Source organism: Callithrix jacchus, chromosome X (genome assembly GCF_049354715.1).
Source record: "Callithrix jacchus isolate 240 chromosome X, calJac240_pri, whole genome shotgun sequence".
Lineage (NCBI taxonomy): Eukaryota > Metazoa > Chordata > Mammalia > Primates > Cebidae > Callithrix > Callithrix jacchus.
The window spans coordinates 53,403,283-53,416,695 of NC_133524.1; the positions used below are offsets into that span (position 1 = coordinate 53,403,283).

General features: G+C 42.5%; 1 long non-coding RNA gene and 1 other non-coding gene across 3 annotated transcripts in view; both read left to right on the top strand.

Moving 5' to 3' along the window:
* Nucleotides 1-13,413, top strand: part of LOC103790240 (uncharacterized) — a 79,176-nt gene that overhangs the window by 38,858 nt on the left and 26,905 nt on the right. Inside the window, exon 4 of one of the 2 annotated variants that reach the window (XR_013531741.1) lies at nucleotides 1,398-1,482. The exons of the other annotated variant lie outside the window; for it this stretch is intronic. This is a non-coding gene — a long non-coding RNA (uncharacterized LOC103790240). The remainder of the gene's footprint in view (nucleotides 1-1,397; nucleotides 1,483-13,413) is intronic. 2 annotated transcript variants of the gene reach the window in all.
* LOC118150791 (U7 small nuclear RNA) lies at nucleotides 687-748 on the top strand. Its single transcript, XR_004738928.1, has one exon. It is a non-coding gene; the product is annotated as a U7 small nuclear RNA (small nuclear RNA).

A 13,413-nucleotide genomic window follows, 5' to 3' on the forward strand; every position in this document is an offset into this window, starting at 1 on the left:
GCTTCATGAATGCCTTGTTTTTTTCTTTTCTTGTGGCTCTGATGACATTAAATAATAATGTCTTTTTTTTAAGTGTTCTTTTCCCTGCATTTTTTTTTTAGAGGCTCACTCTGTCACCCAGGCTGGAGTGCAGTGGCACAATCTCAGCTCACTTCAACCTCCACCTCCTGGGTTTAAGTGATTCTTCTACCTCATCCTCCATGTAGCTGGGACTACAGGCGCCTGCTGTCACACCCAGCTAATTTTTATAATTTTTAGTAGAGACAGGGTTTCACCATGTCAATCAGGCTTGTCTCAAACTCCTGGCCCTAAATGATCCACACCCCTTGGCCTCCCAAAGTGCTAGGATTACAGGCATGAGCCACCACACCCATCCCTACATAATTTTTGTTTCCAAACATATATATTTGGTTGTCAGCAGCAGTGAGAAACTCACTGACACCAGATTTGGCCAAAGGCACCAGAGATAACACATGCATGACATATTCTAAAGCCTTAGAATTTGTATGAATGGTGGGCAGGGGGCCCCTCTACTGTGTGCAAACATGGGTTGGTGCCACAATTCTGTCATGTGTGAGTATGATAGTGCAGTAGACTCGAGCCAGACTGCCTGGATTCAAATTCCAGAGCTGGTCAAGTCGCTTGACCTCAATCTTCTGTAGTTTCTTTTGTAAAAACGGGGATAGTGGTGTTACAGCTCTTTTAGAATTTGTCTAGCAGGCTTTCTGGGTTTTGCCATAAAGCCCCCTTAAAAAATAAATAAAACAAAAATGGGGATAGTAGTAATATGCACTTTATAGGATTATTGAGGGTATTAAATGAGTTAGCCTACATAAAGTATTTAGAATAATGCACAGCATGTAGTAAGCACTGTTTATGTGCTTGCTATTACTACCATTGTTACTTTTGCAATGAGGAGATTGAAGGAAGAAGAGCTTCTATGGTGCAATGGAAAAGAGTATATCCTGTCCTGTGTGTTCCTCTAATATCTTGGAAACAAAAGCCATCCACAAAAAAAACAAGGTCAGGAACTTGAAAGGGTTATTTGGGCCCTTAGAGTGTGGGCTATCAAGTAGGTAGTCAGAATGGGATAGAATTCTTCAGTGGGAAGAATTGGATATTTCCTTTTTGGAACAGAGCAGTACCATATGGGGGAGCAGTGACAGAGGGGATAATCTAGGGCCAGGGGATTTCCTAAGCAGTTAATAATGCTTTTCTCTTAGGAACTAACCTGTCAGGTACTGAGCGGCTTTGAAGATAGCTCTTCAGGTTGGTGACACGCCTTTGTTAAGGGGCAAGACTGCTGCCAGGAGTTGATTCGTGTTCTCAGAGGTGGGATTGACCACATAAAAAATGCTTTCAAATCTTTGTTCTAAATTTTCTTTGGCCCTCCCTAGGTTTGGGGAAAGTCTCAGCCTCAGTAACCATCCCAGACACAGTCCAGAGGATATGAGCAGGCGGAATGGGTCATACGGAAAACAGGTGCGTGGTGGGGAGGCAAATTTGAGGAGCCATTAGTGTTAAAATGGAAAGCTCAAGAGATACAAAAATTCTAAACAAAGCTTTGCCAAATCAAATCCAATAATGTATTAAAAGGATAACGTATCATAACAAAATGGAATAGAATTTATCCCAGGAATGCAGGATTGGCTTGACATTAAAAAATCAATCATGCTCATAGGCGGGTGTTGAACAATGAGAACACATGGACACAGGGAGGGAAGCATCACACACTGGGGTCTGTTGGGAGGGGGCTAGGGGAGGGGTAGTGGGGGGTGGGGAGATTAGGGAGGGATAACATGGGAAGAAGTGCCAGATATAGGTAATGGGGGGATGGAGGCAACAAACCACCTTGCCATGTATGTAGCTATGCAACAATTCTGCATGATCTGCATATGTACCCCAGAACCTAAAGTACAATTTAAAAAAAAATCAATCATATAATTCAATATTTTAACAAATCAAAAAAGAAAACCCATGTGATTATTGCAGTAAATGCAGAAAAAGCATTTGACGACATTTAACATCTATTCCTGATTTTAAAAAAACAAACACCTCTTGGCAAACTAGAAATAAAAAGGAACTTCATCAATCTGATATAGGGCATCTGCAAAATAACCCACAGCTAACATTATATTTAGTGGTAAAAACTGAGTGCTTTTCCCCCAAGATCAGAAACAAAACAGAGATGTCTACTCTCACCACTTCTATTCAACATTATACTGAAGGTTCTAGGCAGTGCAGTCAGGCAAGAAAAAGAAGCGAAAGGCATCCAAATTGGAAAGGAAGAAGTAAAACTGTATTTATAGACCATGTGATCAGCTATGTAGAAAATGCGACTGTGTCCACCAAAAATAAAACCCTACTAGAACTAATAAGTGAATTCAGCAAGTTGCAGGTTATAAGACAATTAGTTATATATCTACATACTAACAATTAGTTGTATATCTACATACTAACAATGAACAGTTGCATATAGAAAATTTTAAAATACCATTTATAATAACGTCTAAAAATGTGACTTAGGAATAAATCTGACAAAAGATGTGAAAGACCTGTACACTTATATTGCTGAGAGAAAGAGGAGTAAAATTAATGAAAAACATTCGTGCGTTGGAGAACTTAGTATTGTTATAATGTCAATTCTCCCCAAATTGATCTATAGTTTAAATGTAATTCCTATTAAAATCTCAGCAGTCTTTTTGAAGAAATTGATAAACTGATCCTAAAATTCACATGGAAAGGCACTATAGAGCCTGGTATGCTGTGTAAAAACCCTGGGTAGGGTCCAGCCTTCCCACAGGATTAGGATTATCAGTGGAGCCCATATAGAGAGGAAAAACAGTAGCAGGGCCTCCAGTTGTAAACAGGTCTGCAGAGGATATGAACAAGCAATTTCCTGAAGTGGAAAACCCAAAAAGCTAACAGGCATAATAAAAGATGTTTAGCTGTATTAACAGAAACGTCTAAAATAAAACTACAATGAGATTTCACTTTAGATCTCACAGACAGACAAAATTTTAAAAAACTCAATCATGCCAACTCCTTTAGGGATATGGGGACATAGGGATCCTCATACATTGACAGTAGGGACTTTGGCAGCCATTCCAGAGATGAATGTGGCAGTACGTAGTCAAATTCACTATCCCCAAGGGCCCTCCAAAGAAATTCTCACACAGGTCCATAAAGGGTCATGTGGGAAAGTGTTCATTATGGTGTGGTTTGCAACAGTGGGAAGTTGAAGACATGTTGCATGTCCATCACCAGGGGACTACATAGGGAAATAGTGACAGGTGCACTCCAAAGAGTTAGGCCAGTGAGTTAGATGTACATAGGGCAACACGATGATCTTCGACACGTAGTATTGAGTGGAAAAGAATGAACCATATAACAGTACTACTCACAAATTACAAATATATGCACGTTCACACCAAGTATACACCTTACAGAAATGCACACAAAAGGATATAAGTTAAACACATTTGAAAAATGCCTGTGTCAGAGAGTTGGGAGGAATGGGAGCATGGATGACAGGGAATAAATAAAACAAGAAGGCGGTGGAATTGCCAGGCACAGTGGCTCACACCTGTAATCCCAGCACTTCAGGAGGCCGAGGCAGGCAGATCACTTGAGCCTAGGAGTACAAAACCAGCCTGAGCAACATAGTGAGACCTCATCTCTACAAAAAATACAAAATTAGCCAAGCATGGTGGTACATGCCTGTGGTCCCAGCTACCGGGGAGGCTGAGGTGGGGGCGTTGCTTGAGCCCAGGAGTCTGAGAGTGCAGCGAGCCAAGATTGCACCACTGCACTCCAGCCTGGGTGACAGAGTGAGACCCTGTTTCAAAAAAAAAAGAAGAAAAGAAAGGGGGAAGAGAAGAAATAGCAGAAAGTGTCTATTCTCTTGGCCTAGTCACCTACTCCTCATGGCATTCATCCTTTAGAGCCTGCTCTTCACTGAGGAGGAAACAGCCACACCTATACTCTGTTAACCTGAGGCCAGACTGCCCAGATGGGTCTGGCTCAGACGGTCTGTGCTTGGCTGGTTTTGAGTATGTGCTGCCCCAGCTCCTGCACACCCTCCCACCAGCACTGCAGCTGCCTGGAGCAGGTGTGGACATGCATTTCACCCCACAGAAGTTGCCTGCTGTGATCTACTATTGAGGGTGGGGGCTAGTTAGAGAGAGATTGGAAGCGAAGAGTCAGAGCGACCCACTCCCCATCAAACCATGTGGAAACCAGACAACTAATTTCTGGTTTGTACAGTAGCCCTGCCGGTGCCCTGACTGTGCTGAGACGTGGGTGTATTTTCCTGGCCCCATTCAGAACCTTACCCTCTGACTTCCCCAGAAGCAGCTCTTGTAAACTCTTAGGGAAACTAAAGCCAGACTCACTGTGACTGAGAAATTCTCTTCAGCTTATCCTCTCCTGGGACTCTTCAACTAATTGTACCAATACTGCCTTTTCTCATAACCAGCTAGATGCGTGCTTGCCATTCAGTTTTCAAAACAAAACAATACCTTGTTCAGTGATATATACATGGGAGGTGAAGTTTTCTCAAAAGCAGGCCAGGCATGGTGGCTCACACCTGTAATCCCAGCACTTTGAGAGGCCGAGGTGGGTGGATCACCTGAAGTCAGGAGTTCAAGACTAGCCTGGCTAACATGGTGAAACCACGTCTCTACTAAAAATACAAAAATTAGCCAGACGTGGTGGTGTGTGCCTGTAATGTCAGCTACTTGGGAGACTGAGACAGGAGAATCACTTGAACCCAGGAAGTGGAGGTTGCTGTGAGCTGAGATCGAGCCACTGCACTCCAGCCTGGGCAACAAGAATGAAACTCCATCTCAAAAAAAAATTTTTTTCTTTTTCACAGAAATCGAGGAAATGAGAACATAAAAGTCAAAGTAGTGGTTTCTTCTGGGCAAGGGAAGGAGGTGAGGGATCCACAGGAGGCTACTCAGACACTATAATGTTCTAGTTCTCAAGCCAGCTGGTGGGTAGATGGGTGTTTTCTTACATGTCTTTAAACTGTACATGGAAATTTTCAAAACCTTTCTCTTTTTCTATGTTAAATACATTTAAAAGTTTGAAAAGAACACAAAGAGATTGCAAACCTAATTACATTTGCACTTATCAGAACACATAGAATCAAAGAGAATGACAATAATCACATTGGAATATCTGCCTATGATGGGGTGGGTGTTAGAAACGGGAGTGAGGAATGAAGATATAGCGGAATAAATAAGTGAATAAGTAAATAAAAAGATATGCATTTTATTGGTCAAAGATAAAAATGTAATATGACCAGTGGAGTATAGCTTCCTCCACCTTCTGCACCTGAGATTCAAAGGAAAAATAAATATTGAACGTGATCAAGAAACCTGATCCTACTAAATCTGATTGATCCAAAACCAACAGGCACAAACTTAAATCACCTGAGTACCCAAAAGTTGTTATAATCAACTAAGTCATTGCCACAGTAAGTTTTCTGAGGTGAAGGATTTTGAAGACTCCTTCAGAAGTTGGTCATTTCTCCAAAGTTTTTTTGGAATTGCTTCCAAACATTCCTGAAGGATTTCAAATGTGGCCCTTGACTTATTAGCCCATTTAACAGTAAAACTCAAAAGCCAGTGGAGAAAGCAGGGAACTGAACTCATGTCCCTACAGGAGCAAAAGACCAAACCTTCATACCTTAGAAATACAGTCCCATGTTGAACCATGTCTTGGAAATTGCCTCTGTAGCTTCAACACAAACAAAAACCTGGGTGTTGGAAAAATGTGTGCTTGATTTAATTTCACCCATCCTGAGACTAGAAAAAATCATGGCAGTTATATTGAGTCTGCCCTTGGCCAAAGTAAGTCACATGTGCCTTGGTCACCCCTAGCCACACTCTATCTCCTTTTATCACCCAATCCTAGTGTCCCTATCTCCACTGATGGGCAAATGGATATTTCCCCTCAACACTGAGGCCACCTGTTCTACCTTGTCTCTGCACTCAGGTTGCCTCACCAGATCTGCTGTGGGCTGCAGTTATAGTTGAGATCGCGTCAATTAGCTCTTATGAAATGAAGCTAATTTCACCATAGGATGCTTCATTGAGGTATGTGCCTTCCTACCTAACCTCGTATGTCTACGGACATATCGGGTAGACATATTTCTTGCAAACTAAACATAGTAATGTGCTGCAGGCCAGTTGGACTATAACCAGACCTCCCCATGCCATTTGTATCACCCTGGTCTGACCCACAATAGCTGACTTGTTGGGTTGAGCCCCTGCAGAAGTCCTAGCCAACTTGTGGACAGCTGACCTTAATAAAGGAGGGCAGCTGCTTAGGGTGCTCCCATTAAAAGCAAAATCACACAGTACCTATTGCCATCTTCTTGCCCCAGTGTCCACTTTCCATACTGGCAGAAGAGGGAAATGAGCCCATCATCAATGTCCTCCTCAAACTGGGTGTCTTAATGCCAACCGAGAGTCTATAATCACTTGAAACCAGGAGGTGGAGATTGATACAACAGCCCTATCCTCCTAGTAAGAAAGTCAGCAAAATTAATTTCTAAGAGCAGATAGATCTGTCATGATTAGGACCCATACCACATTAGTGAACCTATGTGTCATCCCAGACTTCTGAACCTACCATCATCCTCTCTGTGAATCCAGTTCAGGCTTCTTTGGGGTTGACCTGACCAACACTATTTCTCTGTCTCAGGACACCCCAATTACCCAAAACTGTGTTTTTACCCACCACCAGCAACAGATAGTTTGTTTCTTTTTGTCTGTTTGTTTGAGATGGAGTTGTCACTCTTGGCTCCCAGGCTAGAGTGTAATGGCGTGATCTCAGCTCACCGCAACCTCTGCCTCCTGCATTCAAGCGATTCTCCTGCCTCAGCCTCCTGAGTAGCTGGGATTACAGGTGCACATCACCATGCCTGGCTAATTTTTGTATTTTTACTAGAAATGGGGTTTCACCATGTTGGTCAGGCTGGTCTTGAACTCCTGACCTCAGGTGATCTGCCTGCCTCGGCCTCCCAAAGTGCTGGGATTACAGGTGTGAACCACTGTGCCCAGCCTTGTTTGGTTTTTGGGTTTTTTTTTTTTTTTCATTTTGAGGCAGTGTGTCACTCTGTCGCTCAGGCTGGAGTGCAGTGGTGTGATCATGGCTCAGTGCAGCCTCAAAACTCCTGGGCTCAAGGGATCTTCCCACCTCAGCCTCTTGAGTATCTGGGATTACAGGCGAGAGCCACCACACCCAGCTGAACTTTTTTTTTTTTTTTTTTAGCAGAAATGAGGTCTTGCTATGTTGCCCAGACTGGTGTCTAACTCCGGAGCTCAGGCAGTCCCCCCACCTTTGCCTCCCAAAGTGTTGGAATTACAGGCATGAACCACTGCACCTGGCTAACAACAGATAATTTGGACTGTCCCTTCCCAAGTTACATTGATTCTTCCCACCCTGGGCAGATGGACTGTCAGAATGTATCTCAACCTTCATGACACTACCTTCAAGGAAATCTGAGCTTGTAGGGCATTAGTTGGTTTACTCACAGTGTCTGAGGCTACTGAGTCCTGGTGACAGAACACCCTTCATTTACTTAGGGAACTGGATCATAGCAGCCTCAGGGCTTCTCACTCAAACCATGGGTCAACTCACAGAGCAGTATTGAGTATTCAACTCACTGTCTCTAAGGGAAACAGTGTTCTGATAGTCTTCAGTATGTTGCAGTGTCACCTGAGAGCAGTAAATCTCAAATCTCTCAACTCGTCAAACCCAATGTCTCCTTTTTTATTTTTGAGATGGAGTCTCACTCTGTTGCCCAGGCTGGAATGCAATGGTGCAATCTCAGCTCACCGAAGCCTCCACCTCCTGGGTTCAAGCAATTCTCCTGCTACAGCCTCCCAAGTAGCTGGGATTGCAGGCATGCACCACCACACCCGGCTAATTTTGTATTTTTTTAGTAGAGACGGGGTTTCTCCATGTTGGTCATGCTGGTCTCGAACTCCCAACCGCCAAGGCGGGTAATCCGCCCACCTTGGCCTCCCAAAGTGCTGCAATTACAGGTGTGAGCCACTGCGCCCAGCCCCAATGGAATTCAGTAGTAATGGAACCCACTTACACACATAGTTTTTAAAAATCAAGATGGTATACTAACTTCAACATAAAAGGAATATATCAGGTGCCTTTTTTCTGTATCAGTTAAGATCTTACAATTTTTCTCCTTTAGACCAATTATATGGTGAATCACAGTAGTGTGTGTGTGTGTGTGTGTGTGTGTGTGTATTCTTTTGAGACAGGGTCTTGCTCTTGCCCAAGCTGGAATACAGTGGCACAATCTTGGATCCTTGCAGCTTCAACCTCCCAGGCTCAAGTAAGCCTCCTGGCTCAGCCTCCTTAGTAGCTGGGACCCCAGGTGTGCACTAGTACACCTGACCAATTTTTTATTTTTAGTAGAGACGTTTCACTGTGTTGGCCAGGCTGGTCTCAAACTCCTGGGCTCCAGTGATCCTTCTGCTTCAGCCTTCCAAATTGTTGGGATTATAGATGTGAGACTCCACACCCGGCCATATTAGTATACTATTGATGTTGAACCACAACATTCTCTTTTTTGTTTTTAAAGAGACAAGGTCTTGCTCTATCACCCAGGCTAGAGCGGCTAGAACTACAGGTGCCGGCCACCTCACCTGGCTAATTTTTGTTTTTGTAGAGATGGGGGTCTTGCTAGGTTGCCCAGTCTGATCTCGAACTCCTGGCTTCAAGTGATCCTCCTGCACTGGCCTCCTAAAGTGCTAGGATTACTGGTGTGAGCCACAGCACATAGCCTGAACCATAACATTCTTACATTCCTGGGGTAAACTCCACTGGGTCATAATCTGCATTTTTGGATACACTGTTAGTGTCTGTTAGCTAACTCTGGAGGGGAGATTTTTGTTTCATAAGTGGCCCTAGAATTATCTTTTTTGGGGTTCTCTCATTCAGTTTTATAATTTAGGGTGTACTAACCTCAAAAAATGGAATAAATAGATTTTACTCTTGTTATTATGCATAAGATTGGAATTAACTATTCCTTGAAAGTTTGCTACAGCACATCTGCAAAACCTACTGGGTTTTTAAGGGAGGAAAGTTCTTTGACTACCATTTTTATTTCTTTAATACTCAATGGACTATTCAAGACTTCTCTTTTTGTGCCATTTTTAGCATGGTGTATTTTTCTAATAATGTATCATTTATTTTCATCTATGTTTTTAAATTCATTGGTGTGCCATTTATAATTCTTTTTAAAAAATCTATGTTTCCCTAGTTATTGCCCTCTTATCATTCTATATCTTGGTTTTTTGATTTTTTTTTTTCTTGGTCACTCTGGTCAGAAGTCTGTCTCTCTTATTGGTCTTTTCAAAGAATCAGCTTTGGTTTGCTTAATTTTTACTGTTGTCTTTTGTTTTCTATTTTATTTCTCCCTTATCATTTCTTTCTTGTTTCTTTGAATTTGGAAATATAAACAATGTGTCATTGGCACAGAAACAGAAAACTAGACCAATAAAACAGCATAGACACAGACACATGTATATAAAAGAACCTAATGTATAACAAATCAGGGGAGAAAGGACAATTTTTAGTTAAAGGTGTTGAGAAAACTGGCTCATGACAGAGAACATTAAAACTGGATCCCTTCCTCATGATATGTACAAAAATGGATTCTAGGGGCTGGGCACAATGGCTCAATGCCTGTAATCCCAGCACTTTGGGAGACAAAGGCAGACAGATCACTTGAGTTCAGGAATTCGAGACTAACCTGGCCAACATGGTGAAACACCATGTCTACTAAAACTACAAAAAATTAGATGGGTGTGGTGGCATGTGCCTGTAGTCCCAGCTACTCAGGAGACTGAGGCAGAAGAATCGCTTGAACTCAGGAGGCAGAGATTGCAGTGAGCCAAGATTGTGCCACTGCCCTCCACCCTGAGTGACAGAGCAAGACTCTGTCTCAAAAAAACAAAAACAAAAACAGGATTCTAGGTAGATTGAGGACCTAAATGTGGAAATAAAACTGTAATGTTAATAGAAATTGTAGGGAGATGTCTTTGTGACCTAGGGGCTTGGACAAAACTTCAAGACTTATCCATATGCTGAAGAGATGATTAGATTATAGCAAAATTAAGGATTTGTGCTCAATGAAAGATGCTGTGGACAAAAGTAAGAAATAATGTGCAGATTGGGAGAGGATATTTGCAATGTATAAACCAACAAGGGATTTGATACCTAGAATATACAAAGACTTCCTGTGAATCAGCAAGAAAGTTGGGTGTAGTGATTTACACCTGTAATCCCAGCACTTTGGGAGGCTGAAGCAGGAGGATTGCTTGAGGCCAGGAGTTTGAGACCAGCTAGACAACACAACATGACCCAGTCTCTAGAAAAAAAAATTTTTTTTAATTACCTGGTTGTGGTGGCACCTGTCATCCTAGCTACTTGGGAGGCTGAGGTCAGAGGATCACATGAGCCCAGGAGGTTGAGGTTACAGTGAGCTATGGTCATGCCACTGCACTTCAGCATGGATGACAAAGCAAGACTCTGTCTCTAAAAAAAAAAAAAAACCAAAGGAGGAGGAGGAGGAAGAAGAGGAAGAGGGAGGAAGAAGGGGAAGGATGAAAGAAGTAAGAAAGAAGAAGGAGAAGAAGACAGCAACACCAATGGAAAATTAGCCAAAGCATACAATACGCAATATGCAGAGGAAGAAATTTGAAAAGCCAGCAGTATATGATGAGGTGTTCAAGATCATTGCAAATCCGAGAAATTAAAATAACATGAGATGTCACTTTATATCTATCAGCCCAATGAATTTAAGAAGCAGGATAACGCCAGGTGGTGGTGGTGGTGTAAGGACCTACAAACCCTCCTGTGTGGCTGATGGGAGTGTGGACTAGGGCAGTCATTCTAAAGAGCTGTCTGGGAGTACCTTGTCAAATTAGTTTTATGCATTTACTGGACCAGGCATGGTGGCTCACGCCTGTAATCCCAGCACTTTGGTAGCCTGAGGTGGGTGGATCCCCTGAGGTCAGTCAGGAATTCCAGACCAGCCTGGCCATCATGGTGAAACCCTGTCTCTACCAAAAATACAAAAATTAGCTGGATGTGGTGGCACACACCAGTAATCCCAGCTACTACAAAGGCTGAGGCAGGAGAATCGCTTGAGCCCAGGAGGTGGAGGTTGCAGTAAGCTGAGATCACACCACTGCCCTCTAGCCTGGGTAACAGAGCGAGACTCTGTCAAAAAAAAAAAAAAGGATATGCATTCACTGTATGACCCAACAATTCTGTACCTGGGTACAATAAATCCCAGAGAAGTACACAGGTGTATAAGGGGCCATATGCAGGGTTGTTCATCACAGCATTAAGCACAAAAAGGCCAAAAATGAAATATATGTCCCTCTAAATTAGCAGTTTCCAAGGGCAAAAAAAGCACAAGCCTTCTCTCATTAAAGTGGAGTTTCCTAGCCCATGTGCCCAGGTACTATACGGGGCTGCATTTCAGTTCCAGAGGTGAGAGTTATCAATAGTTGTAATTTTTTAAATAATGATAAATGTTTGTAAAGTATCTCTAACAAGTATTTGCAACTGTGTTTTTCCAGTTTAAAATTATTTTGAAGGCCAGGTGTGGTGGCTCATGCCTGTAATCCCAGCACTTAGGGAGGCTGAGGCAGGTTGATCACTTGAGGTCAGGAGTTCAAGACCAGCCTGACCAACATGGTGAAACCCCGTCTCTACTAAAAATACAAAATTAGTCAGATGTGGTAGTGCACACCTGTAATCCCAGCTACTCAGGAGGCTGAGGCAGGAAAATTGCTTGAACCCAGGAGGTGGAGGTTGTGGTGAGCTGAGATCTCACCATTGCAGTCTAGCCTGGGCAAAAAGAGCGAAACTCCATCTCAAAAATAAAGTAAAATAAATTAAATTATTTTAAAATTATATTTGAACAGTGTGGTGTTTCACACAGTTCCCTTTTTGAACGTCTCTGTCCAGTGATGCTTATGCTGACACAAAAAGATACAGTGTTTGGATCCGACTACCAGAGAGGAGCCATGTGGGGGCTGCAGTATACAGCACTTCTCTGACCTCCTCTGAGAATTATTCAACTTAACCTGATTTTTGCCTTTCTCCTGCTCATCAGGATACTTTGTTGGTATGCATATGTATAGTATTTAAATACTTATTTGATTAAATCTGCTCTTTTCACAATTTTTTCTGGTAACATGGAAGTTATATCTTTATTATCAGAATCAGCATCTATTATTAGGTGCTGCTTTAAAGGAACATAACTGATTTTATGTTCTTAGTTGGTACTTCCCCCATTCTCTCTTTTACCTCCCCTCCCTCCCTCCCTTCCTCTTTCCTCCTTTTTTCTTTCTCTCTGTTCCTCATTCTTTCTTGCTCTCACTCTCCCTCCCCAATTTCTCCTTCTCCCACTTTCTCTGTATTATTGGATTTTTTTTTAATGGCAGCACTTTTATTTTTCCTTACATAATGATGTGTTGCTGGGGCCTAATGTTCTCACATAATAGTAGAAAACCAAAATTTGTTGTCATCTCTTTAAAGAATTGAGAATTCTGTACAAAAAAAAATCTTACATAAATTAAAAGGATGAATATATTTACAGGTGTAAATGCAAACCACTTCCAACTCAAGACAAGTAACAGCCCAGTGTTCTTGCAGGAAAACATCAGCTAAGAAAGGAAACTGAGTCCTACAGCTTGGACTTTTTCAACCCTGACAGAATGGCAGGACAGAAACAACTCGTTCTGGAGCCCTTGCCAGCCTCTAGAGAAATCCCAGAACACTCAGCCCTGACACATTAATACCCTGCACAGATCGGAGACTGCTGGCCGTGCAGACCTACCACACCACAGACTTGTCTTCCACAAGCGTGTTCTTACCTCAGCCATGAAGTAACCAAGCCACATGTACTAAAGATTGAAATCAAAGATATGTACAGGGTACTAAACACATACCAAGGGGAACAGTTAATTTGAATAGAAAGTCAAAATCAGCAACAAGTCTATAATCCAGTGCTGATATCAGATACAAGCTTCAAGGACATTTCTTCTTGAAGGCTTATTCCAGTTTCATGAGGCTAGAATGAGGTGTATGCATTTGCCACAGGCAAATTTATACACCTGAATTAACCCATGCAGCAAATGCTGCACATCTGCTCACAGTCCATTTAGAAACATTTGCAGTGGATGATGGAGGGGTCCGACTCATTATACAGCCGCTGGCTAATCCACATCTGCTGGAAGGTGGACAGTGAGGCCAGGATGGAACTGCCGATCCACACGAAGTACTTGTGCTCTGGGGGTGTGACGATCTTGATTTTCATGGTGCTGGATGTCAGGGCAGTGACCTCCTTCTGCGTCCTTT